The sequence below is a fragment of the Anabrus simplex genome, chromosome 12 (assembly GCF_040414725.1).
Source record: "Anabrus simplex isolate iqAnaSimp1 chromosome 12, ASM4041472v1, whole genome shotgun sequence".
Lineage (NCBI taxonomy): Eukaryota > Metazoa > Arthropoda > Insecta > Orthoptera > Tettigoniidae > Anabrus > Anabrus simplex.
Window position 1 is genome coordinate 83,380 of NC_090276.1, and position 21,907 is coordinate 105,286.

Genomic DNA, 21,907 nt, shown 5'->3' on the forward strand with positions numbered 1-21,907 from the left:
GAGGACGCGTTTCCCTATTATGTGTGTTTTTCATCGATTATATTAATGTTAATCAAGGCTTGTGTGTTAACACTCGCTTAATATTCCTATTAGTGTAAGTTCAGTTAAAGGTGATAGTACTTATAAATTGTTGATATTGATAAATTGTGTTTAAAGTGCCGGCATGACCACCACGTGAGGTTAGAACCGAGTTTATTTTTAATGGTGTGTTGTGAATTGCGATCACTGTTTTTCAAATTATGAATAACGATGCCTCAGAAATGCAGTGTTCCAAATTGTAAGGGCAGTTATCGCACTGGCCCTAAAGTGAGTGTTTTCTCGTTTCCAACTGACGACTCGGAGAGAGCTAAGTGGTTACGAGCTATTCGCCGAGATCATTTCGTTCCTTCCAAAAATGCAAAGATAAGTCTTAGTGTATTTTATATGATTTCAATCATTCAATCACTTAACAACTAAGTTGTGGAATGGTCCTTGAAATGGAGCCCAGTGTTGTAGGTGTGCGAGCTCCATTTCATAACTCATGAGGTTAAAAGGACGACCAGCATGCACGATGAGAGAAATGGGAAATTATTGACTGCACCTTTATCTCATCCAAGGCTTGTGAAAGGTTTGTGGATAGGTCTCATATTTCATTCATAAATAGCAAAGATATAAATCACCCTAAAAAATTTACTATCTTACTGATTGAAGCAATTGCTGTATTGAATTGACCAGTTATTATATTTAGTTTGGGATGTGCTAAGTATTCACAATACTTCATAGGACTACTGTTGGGGGTATAGTGATATTCTGGGAAAACTTATAGGGCCTAAATTATGACGGCATGTACGGTATTGGTTTTCAAGTATTCCTTCTGTGCTGGACCCTTAACTGCAAGTGAGGCAGTTCTGTTTATTATATCGCATGAGGGAAAATACCACTTAGTATGGGTTAATATTTTTAGTTTAGGCTAGACAGCAATGTTATTGTGTTTATTGCAATTATGTTAGGTTCTGTATAATTATTATAAGTTCAATGATTTTCTCTGTCTCCTTGTGTGCTATTCATTTTATATTAAAATCAACCAGATATATCTAAGACATGACATGGTCCTGTGAAGTAAGTGGTGCCATGAATTAATAGACGAGCGCATTTACATCTAGGCGAATGCATTCTAACTTGGTCTAAACGTTTTAGGAGCTGTTCCTTCTCAGTTTCCAAACTGCCCAGAGTACTTGTCTGATACCACATCTGCCCACCGAGAAGCTCCAGACGATAGGCGTTGTCAAGTAGACAATGAAAGTTTCGCCAAGGCTCTTGCTCGAAGTTTAGAGACCTATGAAGCTCATGTGAGTACTGTTTCTTTCAAGAACTTCCAGGAATTTAAAGAAAAATTAAGTTCAATATCTGTAAAACAAGACTGGAACTGCACTGAAAAGGAACACATTTAGTAGCTCTATTTTCCATAGTAGTTTATTTAGAAGAGAACACAGTAATAACACAAGAGCACTTTTATTTTATCATATTTATTGCCAGGTGGTATGTTTTCAGGGAGTGATGTTACATTTGAGAGGACACCTTTTATGTTAAACAGGTATTTTGTCATTTAACAAATACTGTTCATTACCTTGCTGGCACATGAAAATGAAAACCTACAACCTGTTTTCCAGTCATTGACCAGGTCAGGGATGTAATGAATGAAGCAGATATAGGCTGTTAGTACGATGGGGTCGCCACTCCCAAAGTGATGTATTAATGACTGATGGATGCTATGAAATGATAATGGAGAGTGTTACTGGAATGACAGATGACAGGGAAAACCGGAGTACCCGGAGAAAAACCTGTCCCGCCTCCGCTTTGTCCAGCACAAATCTCACATGGAGTGACTAGGATTTGAACCACGATATCCAGCGGTGAGAGGCCGACGCGCTGCCGTCTGAGCCACGGAGGCTTTTGCTGGCACATATCCTACAAAATCATTAACCATCCTTTCCTTTAGTCTGTGGTAAGCTGAGGCTCTCATTTTTTTTTAGTACATTACTATTATTAATCACTGAGTTGATGAACCTCTATGAATTACATTCAAAGGGAATGTGTAAACTCTGAATTCAGGGCTAACCACTGTAAGTTCCTTCAGTAGTAAACATTCCTGTTTGAGTAATTGTGAATTCAATTATGAATTTCCTCTTCCTGCATTATAGCCTATTCACACTGTGGTTATGAATTTCCTCTGGGAGAAAGTACTCCTTCCAGCTTTTGTTATGTAATGAATCTAACATGCATCTGTGAAAAATTGGGGATTAATTACTTAATTGATCTCACGTGTGTCATATCTATATAATGCAGCTGGTTCATAAAGCATGAAATGAGTAGTTCAGTGTGTGTTCTGCTACTTCTGTATTAATGTAATGGCAGGGATGAAAGTTCTTAATATGGTTTCTTAGGATTGTAACAATTAATGTTCATAGAGATATCCTTTTATATTTTCTTATATCATGTTCACCTCATGTCCATTTCAGTTTTAAGCAACCTGGTGAAGTAAAATTGAAAACAATTTCAGAAAATTTCTGGGTGAAGGTCAGTTCAAATGTTATAAGAATTGGCATGCTACTTTTCAAATTTAAGAATGTCAATTTTTTCCCTGTTCTGGTTATTTGAATCAGGATCCAAAATCATATAAGTACATTTATTTACAGTAGGGAATGCGAATATAATTTTGATGACTTGATGAACAAACTATCGATGGCATGTACTGTAATCATTCTCTTTGTATAACAGCCAAATTGTGTGAGCTCTTCACCCCCTTAATTTATGTGAGGCTTCTATTGTAAAAAAAGGTTTACCTGTTTTCATGACCGACAACACTGAGCATTACAGCTTGTATGTTCCTGGACTGCTGCTAATATACTGTAAGCAAGGTAGTTTATACGTTATTTTTATTTAATAGCTTTTTTCTGTACGTACATGTTTTTTTTATCCTTTATCAGCAAGTTCAGTTTTGTAAAAGCTTGCTTTTTTTTTTTTTTTTGCGTCGCACCGACACAGAGAGGTCTTATGGCAAGTTTGTAAAAGGAACTGATTATTTTTGACTCTTAAATATACGTAAGAAAGCGTCATATAGACATATTATTAAAGTTGTTCAGTATTCTCTTAAAAAAATTCTTTGCATTTTTAATTGTTCTTTCTAATTAATACGGTATATTACTCATTTCACTTCCGATATGCGCGTGTACGAGAAATAATATTCGTAGAATGCACTTCAACCAGAGTATTTTTCAATTTTCGTAAGGAATTAGCTTCATCTACTATCCACTCGCGCTGAGCCGTGGTGGTCACGGCTGAGCCCAGTCGCGTGACGTCACGAATCGTATTGCCAGGCCTTGTTCTCTAGGAGGCGCTGGTTAGCGAGTTCTCCTCAAGAAATACATGAACGCGAATGCTCCCAGGGCATTCCCGTTTCAATATATATGAAGGGAAATTACAGGAGAGTTTAAGTCTGTGTAATTATTAATAATAATAATAATAATAATAATAATAATAATAATAATAATAATAATAATAATAATAATAATAATGGGAATGATAGAATATTCCAAAGAAAGAATCAGAACATTCTATGTTGCGTAGAAACCAGTAAGCCAGGGCTGTGACTCAATCTTACGAAAGATACTTGTGCAAGCGAACTGCGTATTTCTTGTGGATGTCACGTGTAAGGAACATGTGAAACACTCCCATAATGTTCGAGAAAGTCGTGTGTAGTTGCAATGTGACAGGGAAGTTCCATACTAGGGAGCCAATCAAAGAGCAGTGATGCCGTGACGTGTACTAGTGACTAAGAGTGGTGATGTGTTGGTCAGTGGAGTGTTCTCCAAGGAATGGGAGAAACTATATAAACCCGTAACTCGAAACAACAAGGCTTTTGACGATAGACTTTTGACTGTCTGCTTTTCGACTCTCAGCATTTAGAATGTAAGCCGGAGGCCCTGATGGACGGCCAGGGAGAACTGTTAAGGGTACTGGTATAACTTGAGTAGAGCCGCAAGTGTGTAGCTAAAGTTTTAGCAAGTTAGAAGGATAATAGGCACTTGAACGGAGTATGATTCGTAAGCGAACGATCACAGGGTTTTCCACACCAGTAGTCAATTAGGTGTTGGAATATAATAATTATAAACCAGCACTCAATCTTATTTGGGAAAGTTTCGCATCGCCTTCGAGGTAACGAGATCCAGGGACGTCAACATAGAAGAAAGAAGAGAGAGGACTTCAACTGGACGGAGATCGGCTTAATCTCGTAGTTAAGTATTCAGCCAGTGAATATAAATATATTCTTGTAATTTAAAGCCTTAAAAGACTTACAGAAAGATCTGAAATTTGAGAAGAGATTTGAGTTTTAAATGGTGTCAGAATACATGGTGTCAACAGTAACACTGAATATATTTGTATATATTCAAGGGTTTTAGAATATAAGAGTAATTCAATCTTTGCCAATCTGACTATACGCTCCCGAGTCCCCAACCTGGCCTATTCATAGAATACGACAGCCCTAATTATACCAAGAGTCCACAGTTCATGTTACGAGGGCTGGATCATCACGAATCATTATGATGGTACATGTAGTCTCACATGGAAGCCGAATTTAAGGATCTCCAGACTTTCTTTACGTCATTCTTAACTTATGACAGGGGTTTCTAGTAAGGATGCCCATCAGGCAGTTGAGTCAAAGCTTCTCAAACCAGTATATCTCTCTTCTACGTTGTAATTAGTATTGTGTTGACAGAACCAGAAGAAGTTCAAATTGTGTTTTTTTTTTTAAGTTTCCTCATTTAAATAATTCATGGAATACACCGCGATTTCATAGATTTCATCTTTCATTTAGTAGATAGATTAAAATTACTGAAACCCACTTTTTACCTAAGCAAGTGACGAAGAACCCGTTAACGACCCAAGAGACAGATCTCATGCCAATTGCTAATAAGTAAGGAAGGTAGGTATACTTTATTGAGAACTCTTAGAAGGTCCATAATGTTTTACCCATTAATTCAGTTACGATTTTTCCCAACTCTCTCAATGAGGATACCTCAATACCTACTGCACGTACACAAATATGCACAGAAGGGTTCCTGATTCCGGCAGACAATGATTCAAAGAATTGTTACCTGACAACCTGTGAATGAGTGTTGCATAATGCGCCTAAATGCCTTATGGCCAGGTGTTATCTGCTAGGCATCCCAGATTTTCTCTAGCGGATTATCATCCTACAGAGGTGCTCTCTCCCTCTCTGAACAGTACACATGACGTGTGGAGCAAGTCGTCGAAGCTACAGGGCAGCACACAAAATGTTTGAAGTGAGTGATACTGTATCAATACTACTTCAGTATGCCAAAAACTTGTTTACTCTTGATATAATGGATGTTGTACATCAAAGGGTTTTCATTTCCCCAACATTTCTCACAGAGAGTTTATTTTGCTGAATGTTACTTACTAGGAAACATCGGCAATGCTTAAGTCGCTGATCGCGATGAAACTTGGAAAACACATTGAGGTACAGGTAAAAATGATGTATCAATTTTGGGTGCCGACATTCATTAGGGCGTTAACTAAGGGGCCTAAACGTTGCGACATTTCAAGTTCCGCGCGAACAGTGATGAATACCTGCTGGCCAGTGCTTAGCCGGCACACTGTCTGCATTGTGCCATACCTCTGCACCTCCTCCCCTACACACCTCCCCCCTCCTGGTTCGCCATCGCACGTTTCCCTTCTAACCGCGCCTGCACGTATGCTTAGCTGTCGAAGAGAACCGGTGCTAAACTTTGTAATTTCCACAGAGTACGCAAAGGAGAGATATGAAGGCTGACATTGTATTAGTTTACATTTTCTGAAATGTTTATGAAAACGTTTGCACCGGGCGAGTTGGCCATGCGGTTAGAGGCGCGCAGCTGTGAGCTTGCATCCGGGAGATAGTGGGTTCGAATCCCTCTGTCGGCAGCCCTGAAGATGGTTTGCCTGGTGTGAAAATGGTAAACCACGGAAAATGTTGGGGCTGTACCTTAAGGCCACGGCCGCTTCCTTCGAACTCCTAGGTCTTTCCTATCCCATCGTCGCCATACGACCTATCTGTGCCCGTGCGACGTAAAGCAATTAGCAAAAAAATGTATGGTGCCTGTTGTTAATTGTGTTTTGATTCGGTTTTCTTTTCACTATTTTTCAATGTTTCGAATAGACCAAAGATTATTTTGGTTTACTATCAGTTATTGACGGGGAGTTTGCCCGATGTAATGTATACCGAGTCATTTCTTGTGTTGCCTTGTAATTGTTTTTCGTTGTACCAGTTCGTACAATAGCCATTTGACTTTTTGCGTATGTTACTGCCATTATACCCAGAAGACTGTAGTGTGATACTTTAATACCGGTACTTGTTGAATACATAGACCTTCGTCAGCTATAACACAAAAGTACCGGTAAAGTAAGACTACAGGTCTGCCTGTGATTACTGCATATCTACTGCATATATAAATTCACATTTTGATTTTTCATGGCTTTTATTCTTACGTCAAACTTTACTACATTCCATGTCATATTCATATCAAAGTTGCCTATGCATTAAATTGATTCATATTCGACCACCATTGCTGCAAATTGAAATGTGTTGTGTCTATCACTGCAAAACATAAATAAATCGTTCAGTACAAGCACAAATAAAAACATTCTACCTATAGGCCTATTCCTTATACCAGAGTAAGCAATACGGAAAATACCAGTAGTTTCAAACTCGGAGATTATAATTGCTGCTGTTGTCATCCGCGATGTCGTTTCGTTATGACACAACTGATAGCGTACACAAAATGGGTGGGGCGAAGGGGACATAAAAAGATCTGGACTTGTAACCAGGTTTCCATATCCCGAGGTACCGCATTTCATTACATTCATTGAGATCATCTACTCGGGTACGTAATTTCTTTAAACAGCATTAAATACCTTTTTATTTAAAGGTGGGAGATTTATTTAGTGGTGGGTGATTTAATTTAATTAATTCCATACGTATGCCCACTCTAAAGGACGCTACCGACGGCTTTAAGACGTTTTAGAAGTAAATAATAATTTAAGCGTAGGTAGGACGCGGTACCCCATCGCACGTTTGACCACTCCCGGTGGTACTTTACTCACAGGTTGTACCCACGAATGTGACAACTCACCGGAATTAGCAAGAATGAAAACATACATATTTTATTCAAATGTTATCATTATGTGTGAAACGGAACGTTATTTAAAGGATTTCAATGATTATAGTACAAAAAGAAGCAAAGTATAGAGACGGTCCGTTCAACAGCTAAGCAGCCGTCAAGCGCGGGGAGAAAGGAAACGTGCGGTGGCGAACTAGTTGGAGTGGGGAGGGGAGGAGGTGCAGAGGTGTGTCTCCAGGCACGCAGTGTGGCGGCTTAACATTGGACAGCAGGTATTCATCGCTGATCGCGCGGAACTTGAAAATGTCGCAACTTTTAGGCCCTTAGTTAACGCCTTAGTGAATGTCGGCACCCAAAATTGATGCTTTTAAGTGTACCTCAATGTGTTTTCCACGTTTCATCGCGATCGGCGTCTTAACCATTGCCGATGTTCCCTTGTTACTGCTCACTTGAAGGGTAAGTCCCCTTCGGGTCCCTTCACCAGTCTTCGGAGACAGGCAATGTTCCATGTTGCTGGACAACGGTCCGACATGGCCTCATATCTACAATTCTAATCAAGGAAGGGGTATGTAAATACATATCTATTGTCTATTTATTGAACTAAAATTAATTATGTATGTATATTTAGTCCTCAGGTGGAAGGTTCGTTGGATAAATAATTATACTTTGTATTAAGTTTACGAATAATGACGAGTGGGGTTAAAAACAATTTTCATTTTCCATATTTTCCTACTAGGATTGGGGCAAAAGTCATGGCAACTATTTTTTTCTTGTAGATATGTGAACGGATCACAAACGTATATGTGTCGTGCGGAAGTTCTGCAGGCATATGCAGAACAACAGATGACTCAGTGATACCTGGTAGTAGCGCACGAGGGCTGTGGAATCAGTCAGTTGGTGAGTGTCGTGCGAGATGGAAGTATATCAAAATAGCCGTTGTCCGAGGGAGAAATGCAATGGAATGTCACAGTGAATTAGTGGAAGCCCTGGGGAATAATGGCCTACCATACCGTACAATAGCACGGTGGGTAGGGAAGTTTCAGCAAGGACGTGTGTCAGCCAGTGAAGAGCAACGTTCGGGACGACCTATCAGTGTGCGGACCGACGTGCCACGTGCCGTCATCGAGCATCTCCTGGATGAAGACAGACGATGGATGCTACTGGAGTTAGAGAGGGCAAATGGCATCGAGAAACGCAACGCCTACAGGATATTACGCAATGAGCTGCAACTGCGCAAAATCACATCGCGGTGGGTACCGCATGCACGGACGGAAGTTCAAAGTTGGGTGCGCTATGTAATATCCTCCGACTACCTTGCACGCTGGCAACAGGACGACGATCAATTCTTGCCACGAATAATCGCCATCGATGAATTTTGGGCCAGGGCATACGAACCAGAACTGAAACGTCAGTCCGCGGAGTGTCGACATGCTGGATCACCAAGGAGGCAGAAGGTCCGTCAGCATCCTTCCCCAGTCAAATTGATGGTGATCGTCGCGTTTGACGTCAGGGGTGTCATCGGTTGCCACTTTGTTCAACATGGCAGAACAGTGACCGCACGGTACTACAAGGACTTCCTGGTGCGACAGGTACGACGTGGCGTTCGGGAGAAACGTCCGGATCTTGTGGACGGTGCAATAATCCTGCACGACAATGCAAAACAACATAAAGCAGAGTGTGTAGGGCAGCTACTGCGACTTTGGAGATTGGAAGAATTGGAGCACCCACCGTACTCTCCCGACATTTCGCCCTGTGACTTTGATCTCATTCGAGAGATTAAGGAACCACTACGTGGTAGGCGATTTGAAACACGAGAGGACATTGCTAATGATGTGCGCCAACAGGTGACCAGATTCACACATGGTGTGGCAAATGCTGAGGCAGATGGTATTCAGCGCCTCCCACATCGTTGGCAGCGTGTGGTATCAGTAGCAGGGGACTACTTTGAGGGTCTTTAGGCCCAGGTTTGTCATGTCAACTTTATGTGTACTGTGTTGTCATTTTTTTGTACCGGGAAGGCCATACTGCTCTGTATAATACCGTAATAAATTAGTGTGTTACGATATTTCAGTGCTATTCATTGATCACACATGTAGTTAACACCTTGTCCTTTCGTCTGTGTGTCACATTTTCCAACCGGACTGGTATCTTCAAGAAAAAAATAATAGTTGCCTTTTGCCCCAACCCTCGTATATATTAGAGTTTAGCAAAACATTATATTCCCTGTCATGAAAACAACAGTCCACATTTCGACTAAAAAGTATTCATTTTTATTAAATTACAGTCCTCTCAATAAAGGAGAAACTGACAAGTCTTATTTAAATCTTACAATATTTTAACTTATGTGCAGCTCAACAATCGACAGTGTGCCTGTGGTTTCCCTATTATTTCGTTTTTCGGGCATTCCCTTTCATTGCTTCATACCTGCATCCAGTTCACTACCAGTCATTCATGGTTTGAACTGCCAGCGAGATGGATCGTAGTGTTCTCGTGCGTACCACTAAGCAGTGTGTTCAGCTGTATATTATAATTGTTACAATATGCCTGAAGTAGCTACCTCAACCAGTTTAGGTATCATAGAACTTAGTATTTTGTAATTTATCTTTATCAGTGCTCGAAGGTTTCTGGTACAACAACATATTACAACCAGAGAACATCAGGCTAACAAACACGGAATTTCCAAGCGGTTACAACTTTTTTGGACACAACCAACAACTTCGAGTGTAATATCCGATTTCAACACAGATCTCTGCCATGCTATCATCTCTGCCAGCACCCTTCTCTTCAATCCGAGTAATGAGTGCTTCAGGGAATTCCTCGAGATATACGCCAACCGAACTATCCCACACGAGTCAACATTCTGAAAACGATTGTTCAACCGTGTACGATGAAACTGTTGAGAAGGTAATACAAGAAATTAAGGACGTAATCACTGGTTTGTTACGTGAAAATCATTCTAAAAGGAATCTTTACACTGTGATGTCCTAGAAAATTGGAATAACGAAGCTAAAGCAGAAAAGATGAATGAAGCTACTGGAAACCTGTGGCCACAGGGTGTTAAGTATGACAAAATGTCACTTTACTACTGATGCCACACCTTATGATTTAAAAAAGCTAGAGAATCGTTCTATATCCTAAGACGACTCATTTTACTTATGTACTACTCGCCTTTCATCATGTGGCACATTTTATAAGAGACAGTTACACCTCAAGTAGACATTGTTGATTTCCTCCGTGATTTTTTTCTCAAAATCCACATAAGAGTTAATTTTAGAAACAAACGTACCGTACCCAGAAATTCTTTTGTTCCCTAAGCCGATGGTAACCAGGTGAAGAAACTAATCAGAAAAGTAGTTTACCAGGCGAATTTGGAGAAAATGAATGCAGTAAGAGCCAACTCGTCCGGTACATTATGTTTTATGGTGGCCTACTTTGTTCGGCTTCAGTTAACTTTAATCTATATATATTTTGTGCCATTTCACTTTTACCTAAAGATGCGGTCGGAACAAAAATGGAGTCTGAACCTCCAGAAACAACGAATATTTAAACGTCAGACAATACCATGAACTAAGATGGCAATATTTTCGTCAAGTGCTTGTAAAAGGATCGAGACATAGAAGGCAGTGAAAAGGAACGAAGCGAGAAGATTGTTACGAGCGATTATTGAAAAAAAAAAAAAATGGAAAAACTTCATTCACTTCACTTGCATACGAGGAGCAACATAGTCGATCGTCCAAAAGAAGATATCAGAGTATTAGAATTCCATACTAGATACAAGAAGAAAACTTCGTTGACGGCTACATTCCAGATTATTGGCAAGAGTCTTGACTACCCAATCCACTGTGGCCTGCGTAAAATACCTCGCAAGTATACATTTTCTTTATGTCTTGACGAGGAACCTAACAAGCGATGATATCGAGCTTTACTTTAGCCTCCTACGACTCAAAGCAGGATATAATGACACAATGAACGCAAGGTCATGCCTTAACGCAATCGAAACAACGCTCCATATAGGAATTATTGCGGTATCAAAACATGACAATGTTGAGCTGAGGGATGAAGATAAGATCTGCAATGTACGAACCAGTTTACTATAATCAAGAATGTGCCAGATGGATGAAAAATATAGAAGGAATGAAAGTCGCTAGGATGTGCAAATTCCGCAGCTTCCTGAACACATAATGTCTAACATTACTAAACCCTTGCAAGGTAAATTACATCCGATCTGTGGGAACAATACTTCGCTAGTACATAAATATGATTAATTTGTTTCAGTTTCAACAGCTACAATGCCTGGTATTTCTCTAGCTATGATAGCAGGATACTTATTGCGTGTGGCAGAAGAACAAACAAACAGTGAAGGCTGTTTAAACATATCTCTTCTCTAGCTAGTGAAAGTCCAACATTGTGTCTTACTCGCTTTCAAGATCGAGGAGCCCTCATATACCCGAAATCATCGTTCGTGGCTCTTCTACAGTGCATGACGGAATTTGTCACCTCTGCTGTGCAGTATTTACCCCGACGACAGTTACTAAAAACGTGTACGTTTTGTTCTGAAAGCCAGGTTCATCAGTGAAATTAAGTGAAGAGTGTAAAGACGACAAACTACCTCTTTTTATACTCTTAAATTTTTTGAGACCTCTATTAGCCACTCAAGTAGAAGTGAGAATGTTTTGAAACTTGATAAGAAGCCCCTGAGTAGGAGTTTTAAAACTTTTGAGACCTATCCAAGCCAATGAAGCACAGCTCTATCAATAAGGTACTGTAAATACTCAAAACAACTTTCAGCTCTTTTTTATTTCGGATATAATTTACTTGTAGACATACACGGCCATACGAACGCAAGGAAGGGGGCAAGAACGCGATCCTAGTGGTTGAATGGTGAACTAAGATGGCACCCGTTTTCTTTACTGCATTTCAAGGCCTTGTATTATAGCGTAGGCAACGGTACATGAAGGTGGTAATGTTATTTTTGGAATTATGAAGGAATCTAAGCTGTAATGGAATAAGTAAGTTCACAAGCCATGATAAAGGTAAGAGATACGTCGAGTGAGAATAGGATGATATATATATAAGGTAATTGAAATGTGATATTCATTTAAAGTGTGAAACAATAGTTATTTAATGAAAGTGGTGATGTGAGATTGGTAATTAATGATCGTAGTAGTTGTTCTTCGTGAGTATAATCATGGTCATGTTGATGTGGACATACAGTAATATCCCAAGTTAAACTTTATTATGTTTTCTTTTAATTAAACACTTCATAAATTCACAATTTACCTATGAGTAAGCACAGACTAGGTTAGAATACGATCGAAATGACATCCGTTTGTTGACAATTATGCGTGAACTCACCAATGGATTCCTAACTAGGAGGATAAGTTTGAACGTGTTCACACCTTCATATATATTTCCTAATTATAAGATTCTTCTCATGTGAGATAAACTTTAGGGTTATTTCTTAGGCGATATCTAGTATCACTGATGACTGACTGCAGGCATATGAGTTACTATTTTGAGGTAAAGTCTTCATATAAAGTAGACCATGTAAGCCAAGTATATTTTTGATGAAATTATGATATTATCCACTTGGTGATATAATATAATCGCATAGATAAGCACTTGAAGTCGTGAGTAAACTCAAGTTAAGAGTAATATACGTAATATTATGAATGTAATGTTTAACCATTTGAGAGCATACATTAATTTAAAAGGGACTTATCGATATTCATGCAAAGGAATGTCAAGAAGCATAAACATTACGTGCAATGCAACACCTATCACCTGTTATAATACTAGGAGAACATTTTTTTTTCAAGTTAATCTGGTTGCGTATTTTGACACAATGAACTAGAAGGAATAAAAATTATTTCATCTTTGTAGATCAACATAAGTATGATCAGGGAAACAGAATAGTCGATTTAAATGTTTCGAAATGTCATATAGGAAAGTTGTGATTCCAGTTCAAAAAGGTTTAATCCTAGATACAAGTATACGTCCTGCACATTTTCAAAACCGCCCTCAATCGACTTTGTATATATTGTGCTATACTGTAAATATTGTTTTTCCTCGTTAGATGCATCTAATAATCCCAATCTAATATTTTTTTACTTACTCTAATAATCCTTTACTCAATTTAATATTTTACCTAGTTAATTTTTCAACCTAACCAATATTCTCATTAGCGAGTATTTTAATTATGTAATATTTTATTTGAGCAACAATATTATCCTTGAATATTTCCAATATCGGACATGTTAATCACTTAATCACCTATGATTACCACTACCCAACGTTTTTTGTCCGATACCGACATTTATTAAATTTCTTTCCCACCAAAAGAATAGACATTACAGACAAGTTACTAGTGCTAGAGAGTTTTTAAGATGGTAAATAGGTAATTTGCCAAGTACTCTGACAGGACACTTGATATTTCGAGAACTTAAACCTAATTCCGTCAAGAATGAACCTCATACGTAGGCATAGCCCACCAATTTTATTATCATCTCCAAAGAGGAAAACATGATATCTATTATATGGAATAAGCTGAGTTCATAATAAAATGTTGTATGTTAAAGCATCTATCTTTCTTTTAATGTTTTTTTTAATTTTTTTTATAGAATAGTGACAGTCTTAAGTACTTGTTTTCATAACAACTCGGTAAAGTATAGGGAATTCTAGCCAGTAGCGTGTAGGAGACGTTCTTCAACGTGGATTAGAGGTTTCCTAAAACATAATTTGGTGTTTGTTTCTTTTCAACCGGAACTCATAGCCCATATATATGTATAGCGACCCGTACGAGCTAGCCTGGATCTTTTGTGTCCTCTCCTGGACGCAGGACGGTGAAATATTAAACTAGCAAGATACCCGTGCTTCGCTACGGTATTATACTGAAATTTATAACTGAATGCTTATCGTTTTATATATAACCCGCTGATATTCGCGATCTGACTCGTTTTCTGAGGGATTCCCCCAAAATTTGCGATCTGAATCGTTTTCTGAGAGATTACGGCAACGTTCCTTCCATTTTTCAATCTTTTTTCCAGCAATCGATTTCGTACTTCCCGGGCTAGGTCCAGGTATTCCACCCGGTCAGTTGGGTCCCTACATCTTTGCCATCTTTTCTATAAGCATTTTTAATGTGGATCAAATCCTTGAGGAGATCCACCATGGTGTCGTCTTGGGTGTCTTGGCGGTAGTGAACCGGCGGCCGGACTGCAATCGTAGTCATCATCCGTCCAGGACCCGTTTCCAGCACGGTTCGCACATTTTGACGACGGTCCAGAACATTAAAAATATTATTATTATTATTATTATTATTATTATTATTATTATTATTATTATTATGTTCTGGACCCCACATATGGATTCAAGACCTCTACTTGGCGGTAAATTACATCTGTTGCCATTGCCATTGATGACAGTATGACCAGCACCATTGTCGCCCGTAGGCTAGTGCGCTGGACTTCTTACGATACGAGCGACATACTTCCGTGTATTATTGACCTTATTATAGAAGTGAACAATTGCACGGTCAATCTTACACCTATCGTTTATTTCAAATGTGTTTAGATTCTTCTGGCATATAAATAAAAAATGTACTGTAATCTAAGAAGGTTCTCCAAAGGAAAAGATGGCTCTTGGAAACGAACCCATGAAAGATTATAAATGATCGGTTTATGATCAAAATAAGTACATTCAAAATTCACAGCCTGTTTCCAGTTATTCAACCGGGTCAGGAATGGAATGAATAAGCCCCAAACTAGCGGTGAGGATAGGAACTGTGCCGGCTGCCGAAGCCCGTCGCACTCCTCTGGGGCAATGATTAATGAATGACAAATGAAATAATATTGGAGAGTGTTGCTGGAATGAATGATGACGGGGAAAACCGGAGTCTCCGGAGAAAAACCTGTCCCGCCTCCGCTTTGTCCAGCACAAATCTCACAATGAGTGACCGGAATTCGAAGCAGGGAACCCGGCGGTGAGAGGCCAGCGCGCTGCCGCCTGAGCCACGGAGGCTCGTTGTAAGTACATTAGGAACAGTAAAAACAATTGGTCTCACCTCCCTTTTAACTCCACACCGGTTAAGGTGATTTACCCCCCCACCACCACCACCACCACCACCACCACCACCACCAAAAAAAGGCAGGTTTCTTTATGTTTAAAGGAGATTTCAAATACCAATGTTCACGTGTGTTACCTTCAGTTTTGAGATATAAGTATTCACTTACACGCACTTCCCCTCCCCCCCCCCCCCACTTTATGTGAATTTTCCGGAAGAAAAATTTGTTTCTTTAATAGTCAAGGATCTTCTAAATACCGATTATCTCCAGTTTTCGAGATGTGTGTCCTCATGAAACGAATTCAACTCCTTTTCACACCCGCCACCCCCCCCCCCCAAACGCGTCGTTTTATTTTTAAAGAAGATAAATACCAATTTTCACATCTGTAACAACTTTACTTTTCATTAGATGTAAGTATCCTCATACAATTCAATTAATTTTTCAATTTTTCACCCCTTCCCCCCCCCCTCACTTCATTTGATTTTCAGATAATACCTCTTTCTTTACTTTAACAGGAGATTCCAAATACCAGTTTTTACCTCTGAAACATTTTACGTTTCTGATATAGCCTTTCTAAAAATTCACCCCAATTTGTCACACCTGTTTAACCCCCATTAATTAGATTTTCCAAAAACAAAAAATGAATGTTTCTGTACTTTTAAAGGAGATTCCACATACTAACTGTCTAGTCTGTAATATCTTCAGTTTCTGATATATAAGTATCCTCATTAAAGACATTCAACCCGTTATTCACACTTTTCACCCCTCCTATTGGGATTTACAGGAAACCAACAATACGTGTTCTTTTATTTATAAAGGAGATCCCAAATACCGATTTTCAGGTCTGTAACATCTTCAGTTTCTGAGATATAAGGATCCTCATTAAAGGCATTCAACCAATTTTTCACTCCTTTTCACCCCTCCTATTGGGATTTTCCAAAAATAAAAAATATATCTTCCTTTATTTTTAAAGGAGGTTCCAAATTTAAATTTTCATTTTCATGACAGATATGTCTCCTCATAAAAGCTGTTCAACCCATTTTCACCCCCCGTTCATGGGATTTCCTAAAAACAAAAAATATGTGTTTCTTTATTTTGAAAGGAGATTCTAAGTACCAATTTTTACATCTGTAAACTTTAAAGTTTCGAGTTATAGATACACTCATTTTAAAATTTCACCTCCCTTTTCACCCCCTTAGCTACGGTATATCCAAACATCCTCTCTTAGCGAGCACCTACATCTTAATATGCATGTATCCCCAAAACTTCATTTCTTTATGTCCAGTAGTTTTGGTTCGGCGATGATGAGTCAGTCAGTCAGTCAGTCAGTGAGGACAAGTTTTTAATATATATATACTTTGTCTGTACATTGCTCAGAATTTGAAAAGAATGGTATTTCTGTATCGGTCATGTCCACAGTCACAAGAAAATGCATTTTTTTTACTTTTCCGTAATTTCTGTGTATGTCTGTCTGTCTGTCTATCTGTCTGTCTGTCTGTCTGAATGTACACGCATCACGAGAAAACGGGTGAAGAGAATTTAAATGAAAATCTGAATGTAAAGTCGGGTGATGAACCACTACAATCTAGGCTATAAATTATTTTATTCACGCTGAGTGAAATGGTAGTTTAGGGGAAGGCCTAAAATGTAATTCTCAAATAAGTTAGTTATGTTATAAGTGGTCGTGTCGATAAATACTACATAACTACCATAACTTTAATAACTTCTTACATAACCTCTACATAACTAAATTTTCGATCACTTATGTCTCATACATTGTTACCGTACCGCATATATCCACAGAGATATTCGTTAATTTGGATTTTTGTTACTAAGTCCATATCAGCGCCGAGTCACGAGAAAATGGGTAAACAGAATTTAGTGAAAATAGGTGTGTAAAGTCTGAGAATAAGGAACTACAGTCTACGATATAAATAATTTTGTATGACGCCCTAATATCACAGAGTCGAAAGGAAACTAATGTGAAGGCCTGTAATATAGAAAGCTCATAAACTTTATCAACAATAACATTACATTGACCATTGTTTGTTGTGATGTGCTTTGTCTTCTGTTTCCACTTATCCCCAATAGATAAGATTATTGCAGCGTACCTAGGTTTCTTAAATTTGCTTTACGTCGTACCGACACAGGTAGATCTTATGGCGATCATGGGATAGGAAAGGAATAGGGGTGTGAAGGAAGCGGCCTAGGCTTTAATTAAGGTACAGTCTGGTGTGACTGGTGTGAAAATGGGAAACCACGGAATACCATCTTCAGGGATGCCGGCAGTGGGGTTCGAATCCACTATCTCCCGGATGCAAGCTCACAGCTGCGCGCCTCTAACCACACGGCCAACTCGCCTGGTCGTACCGAGTGTAACAGCCTGTCTGTATATTGGCGGGAAGTAGCTGGGGAGTTAGATAACTGTCTTCTTTAGCATACCCTACCTCTGGTTCATACATTTTCTGATATATCTGGTACGTAACACACTTGTTCATCATAGCATTCGAGCTATTCAATCCCTAATCTGAGGCACTGATTGGAATGAGTAGTGCGCATATTTAAGGGAATAATGATAGAGGAGTTTTCACGGCAGTCTGCGACCTGGTTATTCCAGCTCTGAATCCTTGGACCGTTAGATCGGCACAGCAGTACTGTTCGTTGAAAGTGAGAAAGTGTGCGGTTTTTCATTTTATTGAGTATTTATTATGATAACATTGCTTTCAATCGCTACATTCCTACTGACGTTTTTGTAACGACCTATATTGAATTCAGTTAGGAAAATCACCAAGTCAGTCTTTCTGAGAATCCCGTAGCGAAGCACGGGTACATCAGCTACTATTGAATAGAAATGATTGTGGGTTTTTTGTTGTAAGTCCATATATAATTCCATATTTCAATAAATATAACCTCATGTTTAATAAATTATTAGTACATATAAATCAGTTCCCTGCTTATATTGAACTAATGTACTTAAAATCTTTTATTCCTTACATTTGAATTTCAACAAATATATATTTTCTTGTTTATGCTACAAAGACTTCATGGCCTTAGAAAATTAAAACAATTAAAAGTATATTAAGAAACAAAGGCACGATTCAATATTTAGTCCATATTACTCCAAATTATCACATCTTGCCGTCAAGTGGGCATGGAGCTGACTAGGTTTTTTCAAATAACTACTGTCCTCAACCACTGGATCCCAGACGAGCTTCTACAATCTTCAGGACATCTTAACTTTACTTGTGCCCACATATTTCAGTTGAGGTTCAAGTCCGGAGAGCAATGAGGCCAGTATCCCGTCTGCTCGCAGACCAGTCTCAAAACAGACGTGCGGCGAGAACCTCCATGGGAAATTAGAATTCATTTGAAAACAAGATACTTCAATTATCAACCAAGGATAGGGAATTGTCAGCAGTAAGGACTTATGGGAGATAACTTCACAATGTTATCTGTGACTTGCTGCTGCCACACAGGAGAAGGGTTTAAGTCAGCTTACCCCTCAGTCTTCCAGTTCAAGACAAAAGAAATCTAACTTTGGTCTTGGCATCTTGCATTTGCTCAGCGATTTTATCCACTTAAAGAAATACTCTTAAATACGTAGATGACACAAATGTCTTCTTGCATATTTTTGATCACCGAGTCCACTTTGTCACCAGTGTAGAATACATCATCGCAATAAACAAGTGGCTCAGTATCAATAAATTAACTATGAACGTCAATAAAACTCAATATATGATTAATATTTTGTATACTCGGCTTAGTTATAATCATTCAAAGATATATATTAACAGCACGGAAATACAGTAGGTGAGGTCGATCACTTCAAAATATCTGGGTCTAATAATAGATAAACATTTAAGCTGGGTAGAGCATGTTGATTACATTGCAAAAAAGATAGCTCCAGTATCTGGGCTTTTGAGAAGATTAAGATATATTGTCCGTAGGGAAGTTCTGCTTACAGTATATTACTCATCCACAGTCACTCACTATACCTAAACGTAATTTGGTCTCGTTGCAGAAAGACAGTCCTTCATGAACTTATGGTAATACAAAATAGAGCAATCAAAAATATCTATAATCTTCCTTTTGACACACCCACTCGAGTTCTATACGCTAATAGTAAAATTATGCCCTTATCTATGTGCACTGCTTTTTGATCATCAATATTAATTCACAAAATTAAACTAAACAGTGTCCTGCACGATAGTAACTACACCCTGAATTCAGATATTTATAATTATAACACACGACAAACAGGTAACATAGCTCTCTTTCAAATACACTCATATAAGTATGGCAACTGTAGCTTTAAGTTCTCAGCCATTCAATCATATAATCATTTTCCAAGAGATTTAAAATCAGTTTCCAATCTGTCTTCTTTCAAAATTAAATTAAAGAAAGTGCTGACTCTATAAGACTTTGTGTAATGGTAACGTAAAGGAAATATTTAGAGTAACGTTCATTGTAACAATTTATATATTTATGTGCAGCCAATGTATATGTATCATTAATTTTAGTCCCTAAACAAATCGCATTGTACAATTCCTGTATATGAGCCTTTGGCTCGTTGGAATTAATTAATAAAGTAATAATAATTGTAACATATAAAGCTGCAACAAACAAAGATCGTATGATAAAATCACGATTCGATGAAATATGGGAACAATCGAATAAAGAGTGGTGAACCCATACAGACCTAAAGAGTACCAAAACACTGACATCAAACACAGCTTTCTGATCTTACAGCAAGAGACATTTACACAATGCTGACAATAGATGCAAGAGCAAGAGAGAAATCTGCACTGGTTTATGAGCAATATGAAAGAATGGAAGAACTATCTGTTCAATATTTTTCATCTGACTGAGGAGATGTCTTTAGTACTGCTTACGGTGCTCCTATACTTACACATTCCGAGCACATTCAACCACAGTTTATTACGGTATAATGTTTAATTTATCTTCTGCTAGTGGGTTTAACGTCACAATAATACAAAGGTTTTCGGCGACGGTGTAGTGGCTTTTGTGTTGGCAACGCGCCTGCCACATTTCGTTTATAACATTCACAGTTGCCAACGTGCTGCCGCGTCCAGGGAGTAAAGAATATAGGGAGCTGCCCGCTACACTACTCTCAGTGGGTATCGCTTCAAGGTACTCTAACTACCTTGGTATCGCTTGAAGCCAACGGCCACGCCCCGCCGCGTCCATTATTATAGTCAGACTGAACATGACGACCGGCAGCAGTACACGCATTTTGGTATATTTCTACATTTTTTTGGTACATACTGCATGTGTAAACTAGCTATATTACCCGGCGCTGCCCAGACATTTTATTGTTCCCTTAAGGTATTTTATTACCGGTTAATTATGTGTGAAGATAAATTTTTGTACATTTCGTTATTATGACGTTGATTGACTGAGAACTATTTTGTAGTTTACAAATTATTGTTGTGTTCAATTTCAAGTCTTCTAGATTATTTTCTTTCTCGTTAATCAAAAGAATATCGGTAAGTTTGGACATTTTCTTCACTTTTTGCCATGCCTACGCAGCTGAACTGGTATTTAAACGGCATCAAGAGTGCCCCAATGTAACTCAGCGACCAGGGAAACTTTGGATTCGATGCTAACAAATACAGTAGAGACAATACGCGACACTGGGCGAGATATCGCGGGACAGCTATTGGAGCTCTCTCTAGCGAGTAGACCTGGAAACTACTGATTCTGTCGTAAGAGCACGTGTATTTTTGTGTGACGTTTTTGGTGTTATGTATGCGTTTTCAGTGAGTTGACATAAATAATAGCGTGTGTCATTCCTTGATATCTCCTCTCAACATGAGCGGAAAGTTATGTGTTGTGTTTAGCTGCAGTAACTATGAAGTAGGGAAGAATGCGCGGTCGTTCTTCAGGTTCCCTCGTGACAAGAAAATGTAAGTAATATTGTGTTTGCATATGTATTCTTCCAGTGACAGATTTTTATAGTACTTCATAATCCTCTGACCTGCTCGACCCATGTTTTTACTGCCTTAAAATGTAATACGCATATTTTATTGTATGGTGCACAGTTAACCTTCAATACCGATGCATACCTGCCAACCCTTCCGATTTACCCGGAAACTTTTCGATTTTTAACTCATCTTCCAGTTTTCCGATTTATTTTTATTTCTTCCTACTTTTGACAAATATAACCTCCAGTACGGTCAGTACTCTTCCCCTCGGACGAATTGTTATGTGTTTGTGTAATTTACGCAACCTCATTTTTAAGCATATTTACTGGTATTTGATGCTTTATTTGGCGGGCGGATCATCCGTCGCCTTCGTGTATCGTATTTCCCGCTCACTACAACAGCGTGTGTGCTGTTCAGGTGGGAATTCGGGACGGCAATCGTCCTACGAGTCAGAGAAGGTCATGCGCACTAGCGACCGCTAGGGACTCCGTTGGTCGGGATGAAAGAGTGAGTTTGTTATTGTGTGGTTCGCGCGCTCGTTTCGTTGGAGTTTTAGACCACGTGTTTTTTTTTCTTGCGGTTCTGTGCTTTTTCCCCTGTCGAAGTCATATGTTAATAATGTACGAGACATACTGATCTGTTTTGTATGTGGTAGTTTCGCGTATTTCAGTGCTTTTGTGTTGACCCGAGTTCGTAATTTTAATGACTTCAATGTATTTCAGAGAGTTGTGTCGGAGAC

The 21,907-nt window shown here is 38.8% G+C and overlaps 1 long non-coding RNA gene across 1 annotated transcript in view; it reads left to right on the top strand.

The window, feature by feature from the left end:
* Window positions 1-1,091: 1,091 nt before the first annotated feature.
* Window positions 1,092-21,907, top strand: part of LOC137502835 (uncharacterized) — an 87,306-nt gene continuing 66,490 nt past the window's right edge. Inside the window, exon 1 of the long non-coding RNA XR_011018875.1 lies at window positions 1,092-1,328. This is a non-coding gene — a long non-coding RNA (uncharacterized lncRNA). The remainder of the gene's footprint in view (window positions 1,329-21,907) is intronic.